Source organism: Zeus faber, assembly GCF_960531495.2.
Source record: "Zeus faber genome assembly, chromosome: 3".
Taxonomy (NCBI): Eukaryota; Metazoa; Chordata; class Actinopteri; order Zeiformes; family Zeidae; genus Zeus; species Zeus faber.
In genome coordinates this window covers 10954469-10959468 of record NC_137190.1, presented here as the reverse complement: position 1 = coordinate 10959468, position 5000 = coordinate 10954469, and positions in this window count along the sequence as shown.

The following is a 5000-nucleotide window of genomic DNA, read 5'->3' as shown; positions in this document are numbered from 1 at the left end:
GACCTACTTAGAGGGAGTAAAGAACTGCTGACTTAAACTACTGGAGGGTATATGTAATGTGCGCGATAATACGAGCAAAGAGGCTGTTAGGACAATAATATGAGCTGTGGGAATAAGCGAAATAGTTCACAGAATCACAAGTAGACAGCAGATGTTGCATCTTAAACCCCCACGGTTATTTTACTCTGGATCTCCAGCTCGACGGACATCACATTGGTCTGGAATGACATGCAAATCATAACGGAAGTGGAACTCGCAAAATGTGTTGAATTACGAAAAGTGTTTGCAATAATTCATTTCATTTATGTCGTTCGCAAACAGGCCCCGGCGACACGGCGCGCTGCGGTGGCTCCACCTTCTCCACAGTTTATTTTAGATCACTTTAAGGTCGCGGCGTCGGGAGTTAAACTGAGAAATAAGAGGGATGGTGTCCGCGCTGAGCCGGGGCTTAATTCATCAGCAGTTTCGGCGGCTCCAGCGATGTCTCATGGACCATTACGGAAGTGATGTGCCGCCTTGAGCCTCAGCCCCATTGAGATATGTCAACACAAGGCCCGGCGGCTAAAAACGCCGCCCTGCGCTCGGCTAACAGTCCATCATGAAATGCTTCGCTCTCGGGGTACATCCACGCCTCCCCGGTGGAAAATCCACAAAGCCGACTGCCAGCTACCGCTTTCTGATTCATGACAGCTTAACACTGCCCTGCACCGGACCGTCAAATTCAGATGGACTTTTCAGACAATTTAATGAATAATCCCCCCCATGATGCTCTTCTGTGTTTGTGATGCCGAGGGAAGATAACACACACACACACACACACACACACACACACACACGCTATATATACACAGTACATTATATAATAAATGTATATATACAGTATACTGTGTGGGTGTATGTATATATATATATATATATATATATATATATATATATATATACATGCACACACACACACACACACACACACACACACACACACACACACACATACGGATGTACGCACGCACGCACACACACACACACACACACACTGGAAAATATGTTATTTTCTATCTATATACTATGCTGTACACACACATATGGATGGACAGACAGACAGGCAGACAGACAGACAGACAGACAGACAGACAGACAGACAGACAGACAGACAGACAGACAGACAGACAGACCGATCGATCGATGTTATTTACATTTTATTCACAATTTTCTTGTCATTAATAATTTCAGCATAATCACGACCCCGCTCTTCATTAGAAAACTGATAGCGGCAGATTTCGGTAAAAAAAAAAAAAAGAAAAAGGAAAAAGAAAGATGACTTCGATCGTTATTTTCAGCGCCCAAGAAAGCTCATCACCGGTGCTCTCCCCGTCGGTTCCACCTCCTCCCTCCTCTCTCCCCCTGCATGCGAGTCGTGACGGGGAGAAGGATTTCCCAATTCCCACCCACACCCCCGCCGCCTGCACCGGAGCAGACTGCACCGACCGCACGCCCGGCTTTGCCCCGGCTCACGTTTCTGGAGGGTAAAAGGGTAAAAGGGTAAATGGGTAAATCGGGGATGGCAGCAGGAGCAGAAGCAGAAGGCCCGGCTCCCGGCAACCGGCTCCCGGCCCCGCAGCCTCTGTTCCCTGTTTATCACATCAGCCTGCTCGCTTGAGCATCTACAGCCAGCCGCATCCTTTGGGTGGGGGCATACCATTAATCATATGAGTTAAAATTTTGACAAACAGTAAATGGCCGTGTGCCGCGGCAGCGCTAGGCCTCGGACGATGCGCGTTCGCCGGCTGTTCAGCTCGATAAATCGAGAAAAGAGACCGTACGGTAAGCTTCGAAAGCCTGTATAAGTATTCCTTTTTGTATTCAATGTCATTTTACTGTGTTCTTTGCTCAAATAAGCCAATTTCTGCAGCAATGCACAAGGCACAGTCAGTCATTTCCAGTTAAACACAGCATTGTCATCTATACAATTAGATAACATATTTAATTAGGATATACAGTACAACAAGACCATTTCCAATCTAACAAGCCCCTGTACTTGGCGACAAAGTGTATAATTACAGCCTCCTTATGACCGTGACATTTTGTTTTTGGTTAAACGTGGCTTGATCACATCGAGACCGGCTGCATACAATCCAATTTGGTGGCGGTGCAAGAGTTTCCGAGGAGGAAGCGAGGGGGGTCGGACTTGAATCATCATCTCCCCGTAATTACACGTCTGGCCGTTGCGCGGCACAATTAAGATGGTTTGAAGTGCCGTCACCGACGTCCCCGTGATCACGGTATCGCAGGGAGAGGGGTTGGCGCCGCCGGGGAGGAGAAGGGGACGCTTTGAAAACGAGCCGCCCGGTGAATTCGGGCTGACCCCCGATCGTCTGCATCAAATGAGCAGTTGGGCCACCAGAGAGCGTTGCGTTTGTCCGGCACAGACCGCGGCGCATGCAGACCTCGCAGGCGACTGAGTGCCCACGGAGCGGAATAAAGGGCTCATTAAATGAATCCCCCGAGGTCAGTGACATCCAATTACGGCCAGTCCTTACTTTTCACCCCGTAAACAAGGGAGCGGACGGACGGCCGGGCTTCCCTCCGCTCGCCCCCGCCACCCCTCTCCCTCTCTCTGTGACGATGATGATGATGACGATGCCGATGACGACGCCGGATTTGAAGTGAACGGACGCGACTCTCCCCGTTTGTCGGGCGGCAGACGGGGGTGGCAGACGGGGACGCCGGCGACGCGTTTTGCGCTTCGGTGGGAGCCGGCGTCGAGGCGTTTCGCGAAAACCGAGGGGGACGCACCGGGCTCCCGGAAGCCGCGGACCGCCAGATCCTCGCCGCCGGGCCTCGAAGGGCTGTTTCGACCGTCGCCTTCACAAAAGGGGCGGAGGGCGTGGGAGGGAGAAGAGGGGGCAGGGGGGAGAGAGATAAAAAAAAAAAAAAAAAAAAAAAAGAATTCATAAAGACAGAGGCAGAGGAGGAGAAAGCAGAAAGAGATATTAGATGTGGAGATAGAAGGAACGGAGCGCGGTGAGAGAGACCTTGAGCAAAATTAATTAAATTCAACACAATGGCTACAAGGCGTAAATTATAGAATACTAGTGCATTGATTGACGTTTTTCTATCGACGAAAGCCGATCCTTAATTGGCTCCCGTTGCGAAAGGGCATTTTGAAAGGATCCCCAGCGACCGCAGCGTGAGAGAATAAACCCGCATACACAATTTTAGGAAACCTAGGCTCCTTGTGACGAATCGCAAAACTCTCACTTACAGTATAATAATAGCCATGCCCTATAAATATTTACACCGCATTCATGTATCTGCGTCCACGCCCGTGTCCAACCGGAGGAAAACCGCATTCGATTCGTGCAAATTCCAGCGTGTCCGCCTGGAGGAGGGCGGCTGTTATTCCCATAGTTCATTATTCTTCCGAGCCATGGCTTTGATGTTGCCGTCGGGAAAGGGGTTTTCACGGGGAATCCTTCGCTTTATATATACGGAGAAAAAAAACCCGTCTCAAATACATGTGTTTAAAGCACATAGCTCAGAGCAGAGAGTTTCCTAGACAGCTGCAGTGCCCGGCTCCCCAGAGCGGAGCAGAAGAAAGCAACGTGAGGAGGAGCGGGTGGGGAACGGTTGTTGTTTTGAATGTTCTGTGTGTGTGTGTGTGTGTGTGTGTGTAGGCACGTGGCCGTCTCAGGCAGGAGCGGATGTGGGTCTTGGAGAATTTGTTTGGTTTTGTTGAGTGGAATGTGCGACTGCATCAGGAGTCCACAATGTTAAAAAATTAAATAAAAAAAATAGAAAAAAAGACCTTGGGCCGTATTATTTAACAGATTTTTTTTCTTTTTTTTCTTGATAATGATGAAATGCTTGTGAAATTACAGAAATGTGTTGTGATTTAAAATCTCTTCCTTAAACCAAAATCGCAGATTAAAGAATTTTTTTTTTTTTTTTTGTATGCCAATTAATCGTATTCAAACGGGCACAAATGTGATTTTACACAAAATATACTATTTATTTGTTTATTTTTACTGATTTTTTTAATGTCCCCCCCCCCTTACGGTAGACATGAGTGTGCATGTGTTTGGTGATAAGATGCACATGCAGGAGGGATGGAGGAGAAGATGCAGCGAGTGTGTGTGTGTGTGTGTGGGGTGGTTGTGACAGGAGGGTGAGAGGGGGACGGCGAGGCGGGACGAGGGTCAGATGGAGGCTCAGGAGGAGAGGGCTCGTGTGATAATGAGGGAGAAATGGAGTGTGTCTGTACACAGGGCGAGCACATGTGAGCATGTGCATCGGGGGAAGAGAGAGAGAGAGAGAGGTGGTGTTTTTTTCGAAGATCCAGTTCTCTTCTAATCCTGGCACAGCCGTTGGGGATTAGAGGAGGCAGTTAAACTCTGAATATTTCATGGATTCTATGACTCAACCACGCTGGAAACCACATCATTAACATGTGTCTTTCTCTCGTGACAATTTATTGAAAGGCCGCGCGAGCAAACATGGCGTTTTGTGTTTTCTTTTTTTTTTTTTTAATTTGTTTATTTTTCGCCCTGTGTTCTGGACCCACTTTTCCGGTCGTTCGGTTTCGTGTGATCCTCTGAAGTGAGGGAAGATCCAAACGCATTGTTGCCCTCCGAGTGATTGCTGCATCGCGGGAGATAAGGCAGCCTGTCCGTGTCTGTTCAGGGTAGAAAATAAAAATCACCGGGTCAGAGAAATTAAGAATGGGGTGACGATGCTTTTAATTCCGTTTGTCCATGGAGGAAAAGCAATCCTAGACTTTTTTTTATTGTAGTGTATGTTTTAGGATGCAGTAGGCTTCATGCATCCCTGGCGTGCTCAGCGAGAGAGAGAGAGAGAGAGAGAGACTAACCCTCTGGATCCAATCGGGCATGGGGCCGCCGCAGCGAGGGAGTCAGCAAACACACTTTCAATAATTCCCCACGTAAAACACAGCTCGCACCCGGTCCATCAGGAATCCACCTCATCATAACACCCCGCTCCCC